An 8,820-nucleotide genomic window follows, 5' to 3' on the forward strand; every position below is an offset into this window, starting at 1 on the left:
ACATTGAGTATGTCTATACTGCAATAAAACACCCACGCTGGCCTATGTCGGCAGACTCGGGCTCACGGGGCTCCGGGTGCAGGGCTAAAACTGCAGTGTAGATGTCTGGGCTCGGACTGAAGCCTGGGCTCTGGAACCCTGCAAGTGGGAGGGTCCCAGAGCCTGGGCTCAGGCTCATCTCTGCTGCAAATTATAGCCCTGCAAGCCCAAGTCCGCTGACAAGGGCCAGGTCTGGGTGTTTTGTTGCAATGCGTACACACACATACACAATGGCTGCCAGGAGCCCCAATAAACGCAGTGCTACTGCTGGTGTTTGTGACTGAGACTGTCAGAAGAACTGTCTGTCTCTTTGCAAATGTGAGAAACAAACAATTAATTAACACTATGTTGCAGATAAGAGCAAACACTGTGTGCAGAGGTTTTCTGAACACATTTTATAGATGGCATTATGTTACAGAAAATAGTACTGACACCTACAAAAACTAAAGTGTTATTCTGTGGATCCAAATTAGCATTCTGAGGAAACAGCAATGCCTATGACTATTCCCTCAATTTCTCAGTATCAAAATAGCTTGCAGTCTTGGGGGCTTACTAAACTCACATCTGTTCCTGAAGTCATAGATCACGGCCAGTAATAGATTTCCTTATTCTTCACCTTCAGATACCAAGAAACAGCATGCTTGCTTCTCCAGTACAGATCTCACTATGGTCAGCAACATCTTTGTTACCTCCAGGCTGGACTACTGAGATTCACTCTCCGTAGCACTACAGTGGGACAGGATTTTAAGGCTGCAGCCAGTAAAAACAAGACTGCCCATCTCATAAGCAAAATGAGCTAGTGACAGCATGGGACACCTGTGCTCCACTCTCTGCACATCAACTGAACAAAATTCAATGTATTGTTTACCATCCACAAAGCCTTAGATGGCCATAAGCCGAGCTACCAGAGACGACCTCACCCTCTCTGGCCTTTCACGCCACCTCCACTCATCCAAGGTGCTTCAGTGAACTGCCCCATGGGCCAGGCTCAGGGGAGCCGATGACAGTGAATTCTCAGAGCCCTAACGTCCAAAACTGACTCTCGCCAGGACGCTGTAGCCGAGACATAGAGGGTCCATCTGGAGTAGAGCTTGTGCTGCTGTTGTAACTGGAGTAACTGGTTGCCAATTAACACGAGCTAGCTAAGACCTTTGTAAATGCTACTCTTGGCGCTCCGCAAACGTTCGTTTCAGGACACACACAACTGTGGTTTACCCTACATCTCAGCTTCATCTTAGAACAAATGTTGTGGAGTGTCTAGTTTAGCATGTACAAAGGTGCTGGCAACTCTATATAGCACAAGTTATGGCACAACAGACCTTTAGATCTGCAGATAGTGTTGCTGTACATTTGCTTTCTGCTGCTGGGAATGTTTATCTTGGTCTGTTGAACTGGACACTGGAATAGGAGTCAAGAGACGGATTCCATTCCCACCTCTGCCACTGATTCACTGTGGGGAAGTCACTTAGCTCCTAAAGCCTCATTTTTCCTATCTGTAAAATAGGGATAGTGAGACTTACCTTTGAAAAGTTCTTTAGATTCAGTACTACACAGTACTGTTCTCCAAGGGAAGGGATGGATAGGTATTAAAATGAATGCCCTATGAATACTTGTAATGAACATAACTGAATGCAATTCCTACTAACTCCCCACTAACTTGGGCATGTATTAAACAATAGGAATACAAACAACAGGTGGTACTGGGTCAAAAACCAGCCTTTAAAGCATTGCCTACACTGGGGATCTGCAGCCACCTGTACAGATGCACAGGTGCAAACCCACTAGTATAGACAAGTAAAGCTATGATTTGCACTGGTGCATCTTACCCTGGTTTCCAGCACAGGTACACCAGACCATGAAAGTTTCACCTATCTACACTAGGGTTTGCATTGAACAAGCTACAGCCAGGGCTGGATCACAGCAAATCCCCAGCACAGACGAGGCTTAGATCTCCATCAGTAATTTTTTCATGCATCACCGCAGATGTCATAGCTTCACAGGTTCCAAGGCCAAGATTTCAGCATGTCAAATGCACCATGCAGAGGCTTCATTAATGTTTCTTTGGAAGGGGCAAAAAACCAAACAAGTAACTGAGAAGGGAATGCTGAATCTAGTTATTTTTATCTTTGCTCCTTCTGCTTATCTCCGCGCAAGCCATAAAATAAAATAATCCGCAAGGTGTCTGTTGATAGCAACCTTCTCCGATACATTTGGTAACTCCCATTATTCTTAACAGCAAATACCAACAGAGCTTCAGCCTCTGCTCTGAGGAGATTTACCTCCTTTGGATTTCAGCCAACAGCCTCTCTCTAATGACAACTGCTTCACCTCTCACCTGGGAAAGGATAATTAGGTCTCCAGCTCTTGCCATTTAATTATACTGTTTGAAGAGGAAAGGAAGTTTATTACAGGGCCTGTTAAAAAAAAAAAATCTCACACACACACAACTCCCAAACTGACTGTCAAGCTTATGAGACATTAGAGATAAGGATCCAGGCTAAGGAGAAGTGGTTACTAGAGACACCTCAGAAATGCTAGCTTTAGTAATGAGGTCAGGAACACTGCCCACATTAATACTGCTCTGCTTCCTCATGCCACCCACCTCTGCATGAATGTTAACTCCAGCAGCTCAGTGCCACACCACCGCTGACAAGGAAGAGGTCACCGCTTTATTTACAGTGTGTCCCACAAATGATCCAGCTTTATCCCCTGCGTTTAGCCCAAATGAGAGGCCAGAATGAGAGGCCTGGGTGGGCACACCAGGAAACTTGCTGAAAACATTAATAGAGAACGGGAAGCTGAACCAAAGTGGTCCCATCTCACCACTTCCCACCAATCTGGCTCCACAGAAGCCATTAAGTGATCTATAGTTCGCGGGAGGGACTGGGCTCATGGAAAGCCACCTTGGGAATATCCACCGAGTTTCCTGGCATCCAACAATGCTGCCCCGGCCAACATTAGTTTGCATGGAAACCTGCTTTGCATTGCCCCCCCACCTCCACAAAGGTGATGGAGTTGGCGTAGGTGCAGACGAGGAATCAGTGGTGCTGGGAATTTACGAGTAGCATCAGGGCATTCTGCCCGAGTGAGGTTGTGTGAAGATCTGTTGGTGAGAGTTAGGAAAGGGATATGTTTTCAGCTCAACTTTCAGAGGGATGGCAAGTCAATGAGGGGGAGAAATACAGAAGGGTGTCAGCTGCTGCAAGGAAAATGCTCTTGCACCAACTGTGGGCAGGCTGCATGGACGGAGAGAGGAGAGGCCACTGCTAGCTAACGGGGAGCAGAGAGAGACAAGGTGCAGGAGTTTGGCTGCAGCGAGCCCAGGCAGGGTTTTTAGGCACCTAGGAAATCAAGGCGGAATTGGACACTGACTTGAACATAGTGCCCGGTGGTGGTGCTATTGATCAACATCCCATCAGGTGCAAGTCAAAGATCCCCCTGGCAAATAGGGACAAGACTTAGTGCACTGGCAAATGTCCTCTCTCTCTCTCAATTCAGGGACAGCAACTTCCAGAATCTTCTATAGAGATTTCCCTCCTAAGACAATGCTGACCCTTGGGTTCTCACCAAGGAAGACAAAGGAGCCCTATGCCTGTATCAGAAATAATGAAGTCAAGAACTCTGCCTATATTAACATTGGCTCACTCCCGGATACACAGATCCATGTAGGCCCAGCTGAACCATGCAGCCATATCTCACAATCCGAAATCAGGTTCAGTGACTCTTGCCTGTTACATTTTATTTCCCAGTTCTGGTTATTTATATGATAGCAGCACCTAGAGGACCCAGCCAAGACTGGGACCCCAGTGTGCTAGGCCCTGTACATACAGACCGACAGCCCCGCCCCTGAAGAGCTTACAGTCTTAACAGACAAGACAGAGACTGGGTGGCAGGGAGAATCAGACATACACTGGTGGAGTGACTTGTCCAAGCTCACACAGCAGGTCAATGCCAGAGCTGGACACAGAACCAGTGTCTCTAACACCCCAGTCCAGCATCTGATTCACTGGATCACAATGCCTCTCAGATACACTTCAGATGCTGTCCTTCTGCCATCAGTGTTCCTGATCACTTTTTGCCTCTGCTCGTTAAGTGCTTCTACTTCCCCACAACGTGCCAGGAACAACACGCACACTACAGACCCAGTTGTAACTCCAGGTTAACTGGAGTTTTGGAACATCCCTTCAATTTGTCCTGCCCAATAGCTTCGCAGGCAGCCAGCATTCTCTGAGATTGGGGAGCCCAAGCTGTGCTCTGGCTAATCTCCCAAAACCTGCTGATGTTGCTTCTCTGGGTTCCCAACCCCAGCGCACAAAGCTCTCTGGTGGGCTTCCAGAGATACATGCTCTGTCCTGCTTTTCTTCTTTTATGGCAACAAGCCAGGGTACATCCAGAGATGCATGGAGTTCAGATCCTGCTAACACCGCCAGCCAGACATCCACTCGCACTTGTGACCCAATAAAGCAGCAATCAAAAGGATTACACAGATGCCAGAAACATTCACAATCCATTTCAACAAAAATGTACATACTTGCGATAGCAACTCTTAGATCCATCCTCTGAAATGAAAAGCCATTGCCAGTCTGCGTCTTATCTGTGACTATGACGTTTAGGAACTTTAAATGCAACTGATTAGCTACGTGTTTTAGGCAGCATGTGATTTCTGACCATACCTTACAATCACCTTCCCTACACTAGAGCAAGAACCACACAATGCATTTATAATACAGCAGCTTGTGTACCGTGCCAATCAAAGGAAAGACATACCAACCCCCTCCCTCCAATCTCACCCAAACTGTAGGGACGTGTTTGTGTGTGTATCATTAGTGATACTTCCTAGTCTGAAGTAGCAGCTGCAACGACTAGTGCTGCTTACAGTATGTCACATTTATATGGATCCTCATATTCTGTAATGATCTCAGGCCCTTCTGTATCACTCTCCCGAGACAGATCTGAAATGGGAGGCGGGGGTGGGGGAATCACTTCTCAAAACCTGTCAACCTGGCTGCAAGAGCTCTTCTTCTCCAAACAGCTGTGCTAAGCAGCCACTGGATGATAATGGCTTACATCCACTCAGACAGAAAGCACCTGCATCGCTCTCAACTCGGACTGGCACTCCAATACTGTGACAACGAGAGCAGTATAAGAACCTATGTCGAACAGAACAGGCAAAGACCCAGACAGCAGGATAGAGATAAAATTTTTAACACAGGAAGCTTAAAATAAAGGACTCGTTCCTTTATTATAAATAACCTTTGCCATAGCGTGATGCTGCATTTCTCATGGAAACTAATTTATTAGAGAAGCGATAACAACAGGTTTTGTTTGTAACAGACAGAAATCAAGTAAGTGGCTGTGCAATGGTTAAAGGGTTTGATTTCATTTGATTTTGGGGACTGGGAGGTTTGAACCAAAAAGGAAAAACTGCTTCACAGAAAGTAAATAGGAAATAGGATCAGCAGATCAACAAGAATCCAGGGACTCGTGGATTTTGGGGCTTGCCCAAAAGACGGCAAAACTCCTCCATCAGAGACCCACAATGCTTCATAGTTCTCTATTCTGAACATTCCCCTGAAACGTGATGCGACTGGGAAAGGCAGAAGCAATTTATATGCAGTAGAAAACCAGCACCACCAGTCTTCCAATAAAAATGATTCTGTCTACCCTCTAGTCAAGTAGAAAGCCAAACAACCTACACAAACAAAATGGGGGAGGGGGAGAGAAACGACGACATTTTCGAAAACTGAAGCTCAGAAGATTATATCACTAACAGCAAAAGTATCTTTAACCAAAAAAAAAAAGCACCCCAAATTAAAGCTAATGCAGGTATCTTCAGACACCAACAATCAAGAGCAGGAAAAGAACCATTATACACCATGATCTTCCAGCTCTGCAGAAAGCCCCAATGTTATAATGAATGGTATTTTCCTTGGAGTTAATAAGTTGAGACAGTAACACACAAACCTGCATCAAAATAAAATAGAGAGCTTTAAAAAAGCAACCAAAGACTGGGTAGAAAGCAAGCGTCACTTTCTTCTTAAAAAAAAAAAAAACAAAAAAAAAAAACCCTCTCTTTGTAGATTCTACTAGACTCCACCTAAACTGTTGGATCATGGTCTAGGAGATTCCAAATTATGGTAACAATGCTGTAATCAATAGAAGATGGTAAGTATATATTTGAATTCACATTAGAATTAAATATATATGAGAATACTTCTAGGAAATATCATCCACATATATACAGAAGCTGTTACATAACGTTATTATTTTTTGGTTGCGTCTTTGCATATGTATTCGATGAACTGGGAGAGTTACCTAGAGAATGTTTAAAGTGGATTATTAAGGATTAAATGCAAGAAAACAGAAGCAGCGTTAATTCAGTCTTAGCTAATGACATTAATGTTAACATTCCGCAGTTAATCAGCAATTCAGAAAACCAGAAAACAAACGGGACGGTTGAATGCACAATCTGAACGCTACCTCTTATGCGCATGCATTCCAGTACTCTTTAGTTAGATGTGACCATAATTCTTCTGAACTAATATTATATACCAGGGCTTGAAGAGTTTTACATCTAGTAGCCCAAAGGCTAAGCCTACTCACCAGGCTGAAAACCATGGATGACAAGTCTGCTCCTTTCCCCAATCTAAAGGAATAGTATAATTATAAAATTGCTTATATTCTTACAGTGGAGCTATTCCCCATGCATGAGAAATGTTTACACTGGGTGCTGCAGGGAGCAGAGGTGATACAGGGTATGTCTACACTAAGAATAAAACCAGTGTTCTTAAATGGCATTAGCTAACTCAGGTCAAAATATCAGGGAAGACAAGCTAACTTAGCTTTTAATTTGGTGAGCAGCTCCCCTACATGCTTTAACGCAAGTTGCTAACCCAAGGAGGTGCCACTCTTCTCCCTGAATCACTGACCTAAAGCTGCAGCATGATTTAGGAGGCTGTGTGATGTCAGAGAGACCATCTCCCCGTCGGTATTTAAAACTGAAGCCCTGACTCCTTGGAGCTAGTAGAATCCTATGGCACTTACAACAGTCAGACATGTCTCACCCTGGCTAAATTTTAATGTGGGTGATTACACCACATCAGGCCAGGTCTACATCACAAACATAGCTCTGCTGGTCAGTGGTGCAATGAGGTGAGCTCTCTGGCTGACAGCTATTCTGACAAAACCCTTCTAAGTACACACAATTATGCTGGCAAAACTATGTGTTTTTTTAACGTAGACCTTCCCTAAATCCCCTCAAGAGCTTCAAATAGATATTTGTATTCTTCACTTCCTCTCCTACCTGTCCTGTAATGTTTACTTGCTATCTTCTACTGCACAGTTACTATCTTTCACCCCAGACACAGCTACACTTAGGCCTCATCTACACTACGCGTTTAAACCGATTTTAGTAGCGTTAAACCGATTTAACCCTGCACCCGTCCACACAACAAGGCCCTTTACATCGATATAAAGGGCTCTTAAAACTGGTTTCTGTACTCCTCCCCGACGAGAGGAGTAGAGCTGAAATCGCCACAGTCCTGCAGACGCCGAAAAGTATTTGCATTCTGGCCTGAGCTCCATGCTGTATGGTCAAACATCATTGTCCCGGGTGGTTCAGGTATATCTCGTCAATTTCTTTCCTCTCCCCCTCCGTGAAAAAAAGGGGAAAAAATCGTTTCTTCTTGTAATTTTTCAATGTCACGCTATGTCTACTGCATGCTGCTGGTATGACAGCAGTTGGCTGCCGGCACTGAACAGCAGCAATCCTTTCCCTCTCCTCCTTCCCGGTGCAGACGTAACATGTGCAGAAGGACTGGTAAGCCGTCTGTTCAACATCCCCGTGAGTGCTCCTGGTGGCCTCAGGTGAGGTCAGCCGGGGGCAGCTGGGTAAAGAATAGGAAATCGACTCCCGGTTATTCCAGCAGATGGTAAGAACGGCTGGGTAACCATCTTCATCACGCAACTGGGCTGAGCTCCATCAGCCCCCCTTCATGTCTAAAGAAAAGATCTGTACTACTGGACTACATAAGCAGCTAGGAGGCGCCTCCTCCGCATTTTTCTCATAAAAAAGTCCAGTGTTTCTTAACCTCCGCATCTTTTAATTACCTTCATCAACAAATGGGGGGATCCTGCAAGCGGTAGCCATGAGGGTTGGGGGACGGAGGGAAGCAACGGTGTGAAATTGTTGCAAGGGGCACCCCCGTGAATGCATGCAGCTCATCATTTCTCTGCAGGGATCTGACACGAGCGGCTGGTGCTCTCTGGCTAACATACTGAGCTCTCTAGTAACATCTTGCCCATATTCTATAGCAGGTACGGGACTATTAGATACAACATAAAAGGAGGGAATGACCCGGGAGGTCATCACCATTTTGTCTTTGCGCCCCAGCTCAACATCAGCGATGGGTCAGACCAGGAGCAAGCCAGACAGCAGCAGACGTACAGAACGACTGATAACCGTCTCTGCTGCCTGCAAAGGCAAATGAATGCTACGTAGCGCTGCAGTACCGCGTCTGTCAGCGGCATCCAGTCACATACGGAGAGGTGACAAAAGGCATAAACGGGTCCATGGTTGCCATGCTAGTGGCGTCTGCACGGAATCCAGGGGAAAAGGGCGTGAAATGATTGCTGCCTGTTGCTTCCCGGAGGAAGGAATGACTGACGACATTTACCCAGATCACCTGCGACAATGATTTTTGCCCCATCACCACTGGGATTCAACCCAGAATTCCAAGGGCGGGGCGAGACTGCTAAGAATATGGGATAGCTTCGGAATAG

General features: G+C 45.6%; 1 protein-coding gene across 2 annotated transcripts in view; it reads right to left on the reverse strand.

Moving 5' to 3' along the window:
- The window catches only part of PDIA5 (protein disulfide isomerase family A member 5), a 123,369-nt gene that overhangs the window by 85,266 nt on the left and 29,283 nt on the right, over positions 1-8,820 (reverse strand). The gene's annotated exons all lie outside the window — the stretch shown is intronic.

This window comes from Chelonoidis abingdonii, chromosome 10, assembly GCF_003597395.2.
Source record: "Chelonoidis abingdonii isolate Lonesome George chromosome 10, CheloAbing_2.0, whole genome shotgun sequence".
Lineage (NCBI taxonomy): Eukaryota > Metazoa > Chordata > Testudines > Testudinidae > Chelonoidis > Chelonoidis abingdonii.